Genomic DNA, 14,804 nt, shown 5'->3' with positions numbered 1-14,804 from the left:
GGCCCAAATCCCTCCATCTTAAACTTCTGACCCCCATGTACAAAACCAAAACCCCCCTGTACAGCACTCAAAAATTCTTCCCTTTACTTTGTGACTACTTCTACTATAACATCTGAACTTTTGTGACTTCTTGTTCTTCCTGCAAGGTTGGTAAACCGTTCCATGGTTCAAATCCAAAATCACAGCTGTTTCCAACTTGCTGCCAGGGTCTCAAATGCTTCTGACCTGGGCCAGGAACACCCAAAAATGTCTGAGGGACATTTTGAGTTCTGACAGGGGTAGATTATAGGTAAGTCTGAGAGGGTCTGGCTTGTGACACAGAACATTTGCCAGCTGTCATAGTTTTGTGTCAAACCCAGCTCATGGGCTATGGGACAGGTAGGTGGAGAACAGTAGGCACAGTACTCCCAAAAAAGCTTCTCCCTGCTTCTTAGGGAGCATGAGTCCTCAGCCAAGGGATCAGGGCACTGAAAGATGAAACACAGGGTAGCAGTAGAGTCTTTGCCTGAAGCAGAAACTATGATTAATATTAGATAAAATATGTTCTTAGGATAGGAATGGGAATCCGAGTTTTCACTCTTTCCATGAAAATATTTAAACCTTCTTGATGAACTGGAATTTAAAATCATCCTTGAAATCATTGACCACTTCCTAGCATACCCTGCTTTAGCACACTATTTTGTAGCTCCTATTTCAAGAAGAAAAGTAATTTTTCTGAGAACTACCTTTGAAATACTCAGCTTTATGTTGCCATAGCTCCTTTGCAAAACTGCCTGTAGTGGTAACAAGTCTATGCAAGGTCCTATGCATCACTCAGTCTTACAGCATTTTATTGGCAATGCAGGAGAGACACAAGTGTTATTTCAAAAGGCATTTGCTGTTCTAATAAAACAAAATATCCAAGTATGGGAAGTACTATATGAAGCATACAACATCTACAGCTACACAGAAAAATGAAAATGAAATCTATGGAACTGTGATCAAAGAAAAAATATCATTCACTTATAATTGTAAAGTAAAAAGAATAAAAAATGCTTGCTCGGTTTTGGTTTACAGACCTGATGGTTGAGAAAGGGAAGCTCATATGTCCAACACTTTTTAAAAAAAAATAAAATTACACAAATATTAGAACTTTTAACACACCAGAATATTCTCAAAGTTGAATTAAATTATAGTTCACCTTTCAGCATTTTACAAAAGACACTGTTAAAGTAAATGGTGCTAATTTAGTTCGAGGGGGAAATGACCTGATTGACAGCTGTGGTGAATTTTTTTCAGAAAACAGTATTAGAAAGGCAAAATTCACTGAGTTGTCTTCATCAATTCACCTTACCTAGAAAGAGCTATCAGAGAGGTAATTACTGCGTCAAACCTACTCGCATTTTTTATCTTTTTTTGGTCATATGGCTTCTGCCTCACTGGGTTTTAGATTGATACTGTTGAGCTCATTGCATCTAGTCCAGCAAGCAGGCATCGTAGCACACTGGCCAGAATTCTCTGGGGAGTTGACAGATCCCAGATCAAATAGTGGCACGTTTCTTGCTCTCAGAAGAGTAGGAAACATCTGTGGATGGCCAGAGGTGCAGCACAACAGCAAAGCAGTTGGTGTGGACAGACATCCCGTGCCTGTGCCATGCCCACATCCATGACTGTGTCCATTCCCATGCCCTGCTCGGGCATGCAGATGCTCAGACCAGCTCAGCCCTGCTCCAGACCTGTGCCAGGGCTTGGCCTGGGCCAAGGATGCCAGGGTTGGGCACTTTGAGCCTGCAAAGGAACCTGGATTGGATACTCTGAGTCTGTACCACAGCGTGATCCATGGCACACTACATTGGGGAGACCTCTAAATTTGCTCCCTACAAGACCTGCTCCTGGTACAAGCTGGTGGGCTGACTGTCCTGGCTCCTCCACACCCCTTCAGCTACAGGTGCCCTTCACTGGAATTACCTGAAGGTGCACAGACACCATAGGGGCCAAATTCTTGAATAACCAGGCAAGCGTTAAGGTTTGATTGAAAATATTTCCTTTGGATTTGTACTGGATGCAGGTGCCAAGGAGGGGTCTCTGTGAGGACTGGCTGGAGCTGCTCCATGCCCAGCACAGCTGATTCCAGACAACCCCAACTGACCCACATGTGAGAAGGGACTGACAGTGCCAAACAGAGACAGAAAACAAAAAGGGCCAGAAACAGAAGAGGAGAGGTCAGAAGAACAGCAGGAGGAGGAAGAAGAGGAGGTTGTACCTAGCGCCAGACAAGGCACCCACTTCAGCCATTCTCAATGGAGAGCCCACGCTGGAGCAGGGGAAAGATGTGAGAAGGAGAAAACCTCAGACAGAAACAGCTGGTTTCAGTCTGTGAGCCCCTGGCCTGCCTGCACTGCTCAGGTGGAGGAGTCTGAGGAGAACATGGGAAGCTGACCCTGGGAAAAGGAGGGGAATTGTTATTTTCAAATTTGTATGCACATTATTTTTGTTTACTAGTACCTGCATTGGCAATTAATACTTATTTTAATTGACAATTTATTCCATGGTTGACACAAAGGTAATTGATGTCCCTGTCCTTATCTGAACACATGAACCGTCTTATTCTTGCTTTTCCTATTTTCTTCCCCTCTGAGTGAAGCATCTGAGCAGCTGGGTGGGATTTTGGCTGTCAGCCAAGGCTAACCCACCACAGATTTATTTTATTTTAAGTAAAAATTACTCTAAAATACCTACTTTGTGTGGGATTTTTTTTGTTGTTGTTTTTGCTCTGGGGCATTTGCAAATATTCAAATAATTCCAGCTAAAAGAAGAGTACTCTTAGTTTGGGATGTTTTGCATTTGAATAAAAGCATTCTCAAAAAATTGCCCCTGATGGATAAAAGAGAAAGTTCTTCAAAGACGTCAAGTGAAATTAAGTTACTGAAAATGTTTTGTTAAGCTTTGAATGAGCCCCTTGGGGAAATTTCTAAGCAGAGCTTCTGATGCCTCCATGTTCTCTACAGGTTAAAAGAAAATTTAGAATTGAATTTGATGCTCTTTGAACCTAAAATCAATACAAACTCAGAATAACACTGTGGTGAAAAAGTGATTTTAATTCAAAACAGAAAGCAGAATGCATCCCTGGTCATTTTAGATTTAGAAAAATTAATTAACTTTGACACAAGTACAAGTGAGCTGGTTCATTGCATGTCTTTCGAAGTCCAAGACAATCTTCTTAACAATCTGCTTAGTATAATTGGAGTAAATGGAGAAATACATTTGAAAATGTCAGGATTGCAATCGATATAATTGACCAGAAAGGGGTAACAGCTTTGTTACTCCCTTATGCAGCCAATGAAATGCTCTATTTTATTGAGACTATCCCAGAGAGGTTTAAATTTAAAATTATAAGAAATATGGTCAGCAGCCTGCAGAAGATGAGATGGAATCCCATTCAGTTCCTGGAGTTCTCACTGCAGACAGAAGTTTTGATGATAGACTTTGAAAAAAAAAAAATAAGGCTCTTGTCCCAGTGAGACATTAACTGACCTCAAATACTTTAGAGCTAATCAGTGCTAAGGATGCTAAAAGTTAATAGTTTTTTGCTAGAGTACTATGGCTTATCTACATTTCCTTGATACTTGAAAAAAAAAATTTTGCATGTTCTTTGTACTGAAGATTAACCTTGTAAATATTCATGCTTAGATGAGGAATGGAAATACAGGATGAAGACACATGAAGAGCTGACAGTCATGTAGTGAGTTTGAATATAGATTAGAAGAAAACTGTTTCAAATTGAAAACTAAAGTTTAAAAAGCCACAGTTCCATCACAAAATATTTTTTATCAGAATTTGCTTTTATTTTGGATATCTTACATTAATAATTTAACTTTTGGAAGCAACCTTTATTCTCCAAGTAAAATTTCAACTGTTAACTATTAAGGTGGTCTTTTTAATATCATCTTTGCCTCAAAGTGTCTTGGTTTCGTCAAGTGAAAGTGTGCTAATTTTGACAGTGAATGAGCTAAAAACTCAAAATGAAAATAAAATTTCCCAGTACGACAGAAACAAAAAAGTCTGTAATATGAATATCCTTTAGTTCTTTACATATGGGCTGTTTGTCAGTGTATGGTGTTCTTCTAGTTGCTGTTCCTGTTAGAAGGCAATATTAATTATAATGACCATGATTATTTTACAAAACCACAGTAAACCCCAGTCTTTCTTCAACGCAGAAATCTCACCAGAGCTGGCATTGTTTGTTTGTTTATCTTTGTTATGTTGGGTATTTTTGGGGTTCTTCAGCAGCACAGTATCCAGAAAGACTTCTGTCTTGGGTTTGTTCTGCAAGTGATGGTCAGCTATTGTAGCTGCATCTGCTGTGTCTGTGCACTCAGAGAAGATCACTGGAAAGAGAATTGCTTCATGTGTGTATCACAGCTGGAGGACAGTCCTTACGTTCACGACCTCAGCAAGATGTTATCCAACTGTCAGAGTGACAGAGGAAACATTGAGAGGTGAAACAAAATCCATTTCCATGCCTATTTTGCCTTAATATGATTAAGCATATTTCTCCCCAGATAATTCTCCTCAAAAGCCCAGGTATGAATGAAATTAGGACACAGTTTATGAGTAAAGACAATGAAATAGGTACACCGATCAGATACTGAGGCATTTGAGTGTTTTCCCTCTGTAATATATATGGGGACAAATTTTGAAGGCTTTATTCAGTGCTTAGCTGAAATTATGAAAGCTACAAACTGCTTCTCTGGAAAAGAAGTAAAGCAAAACCCACAAAAACCTCTATACAAGGATGTCCCTTCATGCCAGATGTGCGCAGAAGCAAAAAGATAGGTGGGTAGAGAGCAATTTTGTGGAGACATTACAGCTTGCATTGAAATTTCTTAGACCTGAAAACAAAAATGCTTTAATTTGTTCCCTCTCCTGCCTTGTTATACTTCCATAACTATCTTCATACTGAAAGATAACAGTGGGACCCTTTCCCTTTCCCTTTCCCTTTCCCTTTCCCTTTCCCTTTCCCTTTCCCTTTCCCTTTCCCTTTCCCTTTCCCTTTCCCTTTCCCTTTCCCTTTCCCTTTCCCTTTCCCTTTCCCTTTCCCTTTCCCTTTCCCTTTCCCTTTCCCTTTTCAGAATTTTGAAACATTTTCAGTTTCAATGTCACCCACCTCTTTGATCCCACGAGATCACTTTATCAGTCTCACTGTTTAATCCTTCTCTCCAAGTCTGCTTCAGTATCAGAGACTTTCCTGAACTTTGTACAAATTTAGAAAGCTCTTGAAGACTGTAAATGTATGAAAAACTATAAAGGTATAGGTACAAGGAATTAAAGTTTAAAATAGGGTTTCTGAAGTGGAGGTCTGCTAAATTAGCAGTCTTTGATCAGTTATTAACCTGAGCTCAGGAAGAAAATTCATAAAGTTTTGAAATACTGAGTACAAGAAATGGAAGTTTGAAGTATATGTAGCTGCTGAAAGTTTAAAAAGTATAATCCATAGAATAATTTAGAGTATGCCCAATGTCCCTAGTGGCAGTGATGACATTTTAATCTTTGGCAAAATTAAGGAGGTACTCTTGCAAACTTTTGGGATATTTGACTGACTGCCTGACAGCTATTAATCTAACATTTCACATTGCCAAATGAAATTGAATGAAATAATGCTGTAAGTATTTCCCCCAGAAAATTTTATATAAATAGATGTAAAAATAACAGAAAACTCCAAAGGAGCTCAGAATTTGTATTGAAAAATTGCTTTGCATACAACCCAACGTTCTGTGGGAAAGGTACCTTAACACCACTTCTCTGATGAGCTGAGGTGGAGCCTCCTTATTCTAAGCCAGGAAAATCACCAAAGTGTGATTTCCTTTTTTAAATCTGTTTCCTCGCATACCTTACCCCACAGCTGAACCTGCTAGAGACTTCTATTCATGATCACTTACACATTTTATCAGACTTTTTCCCACTGTCTGAAGGATATGAATTACTGTCTGCCTCCTGGTTCAATCTAAGTAAAATATCATGTGTGAACAGTGATGCTTAATGATGACCAGATGTCAGCATCTCAAACTCTGACATCTTTCTTAAGACAATCTTTCAATACTGACTGACTTAAACATCATTTCCCTCCATAACGTTGGGAAAAACACTCATGGCACAAGCCCCACCATAAAACTCAAACAAACAAACAAAACTCCTCTGTGAATTAATTTTATCTGTCCAGTTTTGTCAGTCTAGATTTTAAATTTCCAAAACTTCTTAAGCTCTTCATGGAAGGTACAGGGAAAAGTAAACCTTCTGTACATTTTATAATCATGCCATAAATACTTAAATTTGGTAACTGACCATTTTAGGTGAAGAAATGAATCGTTGAAGAGCAATACAGGAAGAAAGCCAGGTATTTTCCAAAGAACCATCTGTTTGGATTCAAACAATTCAGATACATATTTTATGCTGATTCTGTCCCCTTCTTACAGGAAAAAAAAAAAAAAACAACCCAACAAAAAAAAAAAAAAAAAAAAACCAAAAAAAACCAAAAACCAAAAAAAGCCCCAAACCAAAACAAAACAAAAAAAAAAAAAAAACAGCCAAAACCACCCAAAATCCCCAAACCAGAAGGCAACTGGTCATATGAGTAAAGAGCACCTTACATTTCTCCAAGATAAAGATTGTTTAGATGGACAGACTTGAGACCCTACATAACTGTTCACTTCAACAGGAAAACATAGAGTTGTTCACCTGAAGGAATCAGGCAGACTTGAGAGGAAATATTTTCCTGTAACCAGTTGAAGTGAAACTCTCTTTGGAAATAGTTCCCAGAAAGAAAACATTTCATCCACCTAGAGAAAAAAATCTCCCCCAAAAAGGGACAACCCCTGAGTTTTCAAGCGAAAAGTGTATTTGGGCTGCACAAAGAGAACTAGATAAGATAAACTTACCACTGTGCCAGGTTCAAGATAGACATTTCACAAAAGAAATCTGGCCAGCCTTAGGGGTTGAGTCAGTGTGTCCTGCAGAGAGAGGTAACAAAGTGCATTCAGGTGTGACTCTGTATGCTACATGTTCACGGTGGATAGTGTGTGCCACTAAACCCAATATGGTTTTTCCATGACTTTCGTCCCCTTCCTTTTCACCCCTGCATTTTTAATGAAGACAAACATTTCTGAATGCATAGGTGAACTTAAAAATTGTTCACCACATAACATAAACACTATGAACACTCCTGAGCCTGCGCCTCTGATGTTGATTCTGAGAAGTGGCACCATTATTATGTACTGTCACTCATCATAAGCTGTGAGAATGCTTTTAGCTGAAAATAGATGCCTTTTTTGTCTAGTGAAGGACCACCAGTATCTCTCATTTACTGATTTACATATACTTCTTAGAACTTCTATAGAAGTTCTATATCATTAATAGAATCAATTATATGCTCTTAAGGTATTTTAGTCCAGGTAGCAAAATGTTACCAGTTCAAATCCTCTTTAACATTTATACTAAATGCTATATAACTGTTCTGAGGGTTTTTATTTTTCTGTAAAAGTGTAATTTTTTCTTTCTCAATATATGTGTTGACACTTAGTTATAGTTAAATTAAAATTCCTAATAATAAAAGCCTGTGATCACAGCAAAGCTTGCTGTTAACAGTTGTCCAGCCTGCTAGAATTCTGGTTTGCTATGTTCAACATGCAATGGAGTAATGTCATCATTAGGAAGCTCTTTCCCATATAATTAATGAATTATTTAAGCACTATGGGATTGTTATTGAAGATCTTTTATAGTGCTTTGTCTAACATAAAGATACTACTATTAAAATAATTTAAGTAAAAAGGAATTCTCACACTGAAAAAAAATTGTTCAAAAGGATTTATTAAATAAAATATTATTCAGGAACAAAAAGTCCATTTAGAATTGCTCAGGTTTGGCTATTTTCTCCAAACCTGGGGTCTTGTTTGGAAAGATATATCTTATCTTCAGACAATGAAATCTATACTAAAGAAATTAAGAAGAATCAACAAGACAAAAATGCAAATTCTTGCAAATAATCCATCCAATTTTCAGTCACAGAAGATTTAGAAAGTCAAGCTGTTGTCTTCTCAGGTGCCTGAAACAATAGGTGTTGCAAAGTGTTAAACATCCTCTGCATTAAAAGCCACAGATTGGAAAGGATCTTCAAAACTGCAAGGAAGAGGCCACCATTAGAAGGGTAGAGGTTTGAAGGACTGATAATTCCATAACAATGTCTATGGTTTCCTCTGCAGGAGGAAGCAATTCTATTTGAAGAATATCACGAAGTTATGCACCATTCAGTTAAAGCAATACAAGAAGTATCCAAATGTGTGATAAAATACCTAAAAAGGGAGGCAATCATCAGAACAAAATCAATCCTCACAACCCCCAGTGTTGCACTTTTGTAGTGCTTTTGATCCTACAAATATCACATGTACATCATGAAGGACCCAAGAAAGGGTGTGACTTTAAATCCACCATGGGCTCAAGGCCAAAATGATGGAAAGTTGTGTAAGCAGTGGTTGGATAGTCAACACTTTGACTGGGAGGTTCTGGCCAAGAATAGTCTAATCAGCAATCTCATTAACACTGCTGTTAATTAAGAAGGCTAACTACATCAGATTTATCATCTTTCAGTTTTTTATTCCAATATCCTCTTCATAAAGAAAATGTGAATAGATTTTGGGAGAAACATAATGCAACTGCATTTGTGCCAAGGGACATGATAGAGACTAAATGGATTCCTTTGGGTAGAGACTTCAAAGTAGTTCCTAAAAGAAATGTAGTCCAACTGATTCTAAATATAGAATTGTAGCTCTGACCTTTAGATGTGAATTTCTATGCTTTTATTTTAGACTTAACATCCTTGCAAGGGTAGAGCAGGTTGGATATGTTTTAGGGGTCAAAAATAAGCAAAAAGCTGGTATCTGGCAATAAAAAGAGAAGCTAACCAGCCCAACACAAAGTTAAAAATAGATAATGGTGACCAGAAAACATCTAGGATTTTAGCCAAGGGGTATGTGTGCATGAGTGTACTGTAGATAGCCCATGATAATATGTTTATGTCTTGCCAGCAAGTTGCTTTCAGGTTATATGAAATTTCCATACAATTCTGATGGAAGTATTATTCCATCTGATTCACAGGGTTCTCCTGGATGAGATAAAGGTAAAACTGTACACTGTGGGGAAGGAATAAAAAACTGATAGTCATTGTTCACTGTGATTTTTTCTATGCTGGTGTTTTCTCTTAAGCAGGAGAAGCTAAAATTAGGGTTATTTATACTGAGGTCACATATGTCTCCTTTGAAATCTATCTTGTTACAGGTCTTTTAAAAATAAAAAATCATGGACAAAGAAAAAAATCCCAATTTCATAGGAAATTGAATAATTTTAATCACTTAGTTTTTTTAAAAAGAGTTTTTAGTCTCATTTGTATAGGAACTCTACATAGAGCCCCTATTCTGTAAATGGCTCTATGCAAGGAAGTGCACATACAGCTGACCAGGAAGGAGATGTAAAGATTAATTTATTTGAATTACAGAATTGGGGGGAAAAGCTCCTATTTCTCACATGCTCACAGATGCCTCTTCTTGCCCTATTTTAAAAGGTAAATTGAAATAAGGTTACAAGAACTGTAAAAAGCTACTAGAGTTCATCCCGTATGGAGACTTCATGAGCACAATCAATAAAACCCAAACTAGTAGTTTTAAACATATCAAGTGATTACTTGTTTTAGTAGAGGTTTTACAGACTTCATAGTGGGTGCATATTTGCTCTAGTGTTGCTTTTTCTTTCAGAGTGAAGAAATTTCAGACTAATCTCTTAATATAGAAACTCTCTAGAAATTACTTTATATTAGTTATGTTCCCCTTGTCTGTTAAGTGCAAACAAATACCCAGATCTGTTATTCTCCTGTGATTTCAGTTGTGTTCTTTGAAATGACGTGCCAACACTGTGAGTGACATATCAATCCTCTGGTAATTTGCCATTGATAGATTATTCTTTAATTAAAGCTTCAATATGGATTTTCTTGTACTCGGGAACAGCAGCTTTACAGTTTTATCTGGAGGCATAAGGCGACAGTGCAGATCTATAGATGTCATTTAACATAAAGATATTTAAATACATATTTTAATATATTTCAGTCACATAAATATTTGTAATACCTTCATCTTTGTTAAATAGAGAGTAATTTTAAGCCCAAAATTTAAACACTTTCCTAGGCTAAAAATACTGATGCAAATCAATATGTGTTTCAGTAGACTGGTGTTGGTGCATGTCTGTTCAACATACTGCTATCTGATCTCATGACTTGTAATGTTAATAACAAAATCAATCAAGTGCCACAAAAGTGAATTGAAAGACTACTATGGCCAAATTTGAAAATAGAATTAAGAACCACAAAACTGATTAGTACTGCATAACCTTGAGACCACTTGAACTCCACAAAGGCTGTGATTTTTTTTTTTAGAGAGAGACTCATCAAAGTATTTTTAGACTATGACAGGGTCAAGCTCATCACAAAATAAAGTGGAAGACATACTTGTTTAAAAGATGGATGCAGTCAGAGGTATAAGGCTGTGATTTACATCTCCTTAACATAAAATAATTTGAAATCATCTGTCTCAAAACAAGCAAGCAAACAAACAAGCCTCCAAAACTCCCAAATAAATAAATTAGAAAAAATAGTCAAACAAAAGGAGTGATACAGGTATTTTTCAAAATAAGGTGCTAGGTGACCTAAGAAGCATGTTGCCTTTTTTGAGCTCTGCATTTTGCCAGCCATCCCAGCCAGGGACTTCTTAACAAAGGAACATTTTTCCAGTGAATTCATTCCTAAGTAGCAGCTAGTTTTCTTTCTGGTTTTTTTTTCCTTGCCTGTCTCAAGGTGATGAGTTGGGAGTGAAAGAACTGGCAGATTTTCTCTTCACAGACAGGTGTGATTTAGGGGTATTATTTCTATTTTCAGTATACTGTGAATCACACAGATTTGGAGTGCAACGCTTGCACAAAATGTAATGAGTCAAAGTCTTAATAAATATTTATCTCTAGTGCAAAACTAAATAAACTATAGGTCCAGAGTACTGTAACCTTTCATTAAAAAATGTGAACTAGCCCCCACAGGACATGTCAGCTTCTCATACATCATATGAAATTCAACACAAACATTCAGGAGCAGTAGTATGCTTTGCAGCACTTATTAAACTTGCTCCTTTATCCTCCCTCCTTATGATTCTTCTAATAATGTATTATATGGCAAAAGATTATTGGGTTTGTGTTGGCTTTTTTTAATGAAAAAGTTACAAAATATGTGCCATAGAGACATGAGAAAATTACATAGTTGTTAGGAGAGAGTGTGGAACCTATAATGCAACACAACCTAATTGGTGTGCAAGTTCCCTTCCTGACTGATTTCTGTCAAAATCCTAATTCTTATCTTGTTTCTTTCCAGCTTCCTTTGGCAATTTTATTCTGCATAGAAAGTGTTCCATTTGTCAAAGGTTAATAAATAAATAGTGGTTAGTAAATAACTAGAGCATGCTTGTAGTTATCAATAATTATTTAAAATTTAATAATGAACTATTTCTTAAAACATATGTTCATCTTCTCCTAACATTTTAATTAAAGTGTGATTTATAAATAATCCCCAAGAAATTACCTATTCCAGTTTATGAGGTAGTCTTAATTCTCTAAGGTGTTTATGATTTCCAGAATTCTGCAACCATGCTCACTCTGTTTTGGACATCAAAAATATATTAAACCCATATTCTTTTGTATTTGTTGCCTGGTTTCCTTTGTCTGCTTCCACTTCTCTTTTTTACCATCCTTTTCTGAACATTCATTGTGCTTCTTCAGCCAAAGACCCCACTTTAATTTATACTGGCTGCCTTACCCACAAGTCATTCCCTTCTGGTGAGACAATATCTTTTTGCTGGAGACAGAAAAAAAACCATAAAAAAGGGGGGGCGGGGGGGTGGTAAAGGAAGAAAATTAAAAATGTGTTTTATATTATTGGGCTGCTGCCAGCAGCACAAAATAGCTTATAACCTGGCCTGGTAGCAGTCTGAAAAGGGTAAGTAAGCTTCAAGCACATTAGAAGTCTTCACATTAGAAATAGGTATGAAGACAAATTTATATTCATAAAACATACAAGATCATGCTCAAGATGTTTTAAATCTTTTTCTTTAACCAGGGAGCAGCAATGCTTAAGTTACCCTTTTCTTCATGAAATGTGTAATGGTGCTCTTTTAAGACATGCTGCATTGTAATTACTGCTTTGCTGCTGCAGTGTACTTCAGGGAATTGTAACTCACTGAACAAAGGTATCTTGCTTTTAGTTGCTGAACAGGCAATTAGCTTTCCCCAAAATGGCATTTTCATATCCCAGCAGCCCCATGAAGCACAAAAAAAGTCTATACATCATATATTGAGCTCTCTCCTGCTTCATAGACTCTGAGGCTCCTTTCACACATGCTGCTGATCTGTGTTTGTCAGTGAAAAATCAGAATAACAAAGCAACATTCCACTCCCTCTTGTCACTTGTCATATCTTTCCACCAGAGGAAATTTGCACTGATCAGCTGTAGCAATTTGGGAGTATTCAGCCTAGTAGCTGCCTCCTCTTTCTTATACCTTACAAGGAAGGTACTGGGTTGTGTGTTCTTGGGGAGAATTGATCCTGAGCCCTAGCATTGGATCTTGTAGGTCCCCAAGCTTTCATAGTTTTGAGGGAAGCTTCCTCCATAAGCATTGTTCCTGTTCCTACAAGCATGTCCTGCAAAACATCGCTAGAGTTTTACCCCCAAGAAAAAAGAACATTATAGATTTGTCACCACTGAATAAAGCTGAAACGTAGAAAGAAGATTTATTCTGACAGAGTAATGGTTAAATCCAGGGGAAAATATTAAAAAAAAACCCAAAAAATAGTGCAAAAAAAATCCCCAAATGCTGTTATCAATCACTATTCCTTGCTGTCTCCTAAGACTTCTTGATGGTATGTCTTGGGAGGGAAAAAAGTCCTCCACACCTGACTCCTACCTTTTAAAACTGACCTTTAAAATGAACATAAGAAGAGGAAGGCTATAGTGGCCTTCTTCATCCCATCTGCTTTGTTTCAGGGAACATCTGTGTATTCTTTTCCTTTTATCTATGGTAAAACTTCCCCTCCTAGCCTTCCTTTCTCAGCATCCTTTGCCCCGTGTTTTCATGTAATGTGGGTTTTAGATTTGTTCTAAAAATGTAAAAGTACTTATCCTCCTTCCTTGTTCTTCAGGATTGGTATCCAAGACACATAATGCAGTTGTAGTGAAGAGGATCCTTCATTTTTGTGAAGGGTTTACAGTCCCATTACATTCCTCAGTCTCACATTCTTCATAGTTATAGTGACTTTTATACTGAGTTCAGTCTTTTCCAGAGCTCTCACTATGGAAGGAATAGGATAATTCCAGGATTGTCCTGACTTGCCTGCACTGTGGGACTAGGAATTTAGGGTCAACTTTGGCTCACTGACCTTGAGCAGAACCTAGGCCACATCTGTGTCCATGCAGCATTTGATAGGAAAAAACAAACAAAAAGGAAAAGCTTTGTACTGTGGAACACTTGAGAGTTCCTAAATAAGTTCTCTTCTTATGATAAGGGAGCATTTTTTTAGTGAGAACTAAAAAAACTGCCACAACCTCCCCAGAGATGTGGTGGACTGCCCATCACTGGAGGTCTTTAAGGTGTGACTGGGCAGGACTCAATAATCTGATCTAGGCTCCCTTTCCTATGAAAGACTTGACAAGAGGATCTTGCAAGGTCCCTCCCAACCTGGGCACTTTTATGATTCCATAATTCCATAGTATTCTGTGAGTAGCAGGTCTCTATGAGCTTGCAAATGGAGAGGTTTTTAAGGATTTTGTTTTCCAGTTTGGAACATCTACAGCTGTGTACATGGAGAAGAAATATATAACGGCTGTCATATTACCCAAATTGTCCAAATGGAATATTAAAGTGCTCATCCTCACAGAATAGACATCTTGACATCAAAAGATAGTTTTGTCCCTCAGCTAACCTTTTTCAATTCAACAGGTGAGCTGCTCCCCTTTTTTATGCTAATGTCATTTAATATTTTTTTCTACTATTTTTGATCTTTAATATTCTCTATGGGACATTCTTGAACACATGCCTGTATTTTAAGTCCAATATAATCCATTACACCTCATATTTATTCAGTTAGTTTCCAACTTGATATATCAGAATACCTGTTACTCTCTACAAAGCCTAATGTGTATGACAATCATTCCCCATCACACAGACCCAACTGAAGCAATTCCTACAACTGCACTACGAATTCATACCAGCATAATTACTCAAGGCAAATAAAGAAGCATTATATGAGATCAGCTTCTTGAATTAAGAGGAAATAACTTTTTTTTTTTTTTTTTTTTTTTAATATGGATTATTCCAAGGAATATTTCAGGGGAAAATTGTGATCCTGTCTAACAAAAATAATCATGCCACACTGACAGAAATTTACTGTGTGTCGCTATTCCAAGGTGCTGCCACAGATTTCTGGGAGGCTTGGATGACAGCTATTGCCATCAAGAAAGCAGGAACTCGTCTCAGGCTCTCTGCAAAGTGCTGATGTGTCCACAGACTCGTGTACAAACAACTTGCTTTCTGTACAGCTGAAGCAAGCTGTGTCAACAAGACAGAATTTGAATTATTACATGCTGCTGTTACATCTATAGAAGCAGAAGAAGGGAGTAGATGATTATGGCACAGAGCTTGTGGTTAGGGAGGGAGTAATAGTAGCTCTTCTGCATTAGTTGCTGATGGAAA

At 37.3% G+C, this 14,804-nt stretch overlaps 2 long non-coding RNA genes across 2 annotated transcripts in view; one reads left to right on the top strand and one right to left on the bottom strand.

Moving 5' to 3' along the window:
* Positions 1 to 2,715, top strand: part of LOC140682213 (uncharacterized) — a 29,513-nt gene extending 26,798 nt beyond the window's left edge. Inside the window, exon 2 of the long non-coding RNA XR_012053533.1 lies at positions 2,048 to 2,715. This is a non-coding gene — a long non-coding RNA (uncharacterized lncRNA). The remainder of the gene's footprint in view (positions 1 to 2,047) is intronic.
* Positions 2,716 to 3,802: 1,087 nt separating this feature from the next.
* LOC116807531 (uncharacterized) overlaps positions 3,803 to 14,804 on the bottom strand; it is a 37,681-nt gene continuing 26,679 nt past the window's right edge. The window contains exons 2-3 of the long non-coding RNA XR_005978613.2: positions 6,915 to 6,986; positions 3,803 to 4,367 (exon numbers count right to left, since the gene is read on the bottom strand). This is a non-coding gene — a long non-coding RNA (uncharacterized lncRNA). The remainder of the gene's footprint in view (positions 4,368 to 6,914; positions 6,987 to 14,804) is intronic.

The sequence above is a fragment of the Taeniopygia guttata genome, chromosome 1, assembly GCF_048771995.1.
Source record: "Taeniopygia guttata chromosome 1, bTaeGut7.mat, whole genome shotgun sequence".
Lineage (NCBI taxonomy): Eukaryota > Metazoa > Chordata > Aves > Passeriformes > Estrildidae > Taeniopygia > Taeniopygia guttata.
This window is presented reverse-complemented; position numbering and strand designations above follow the sequence as displayed.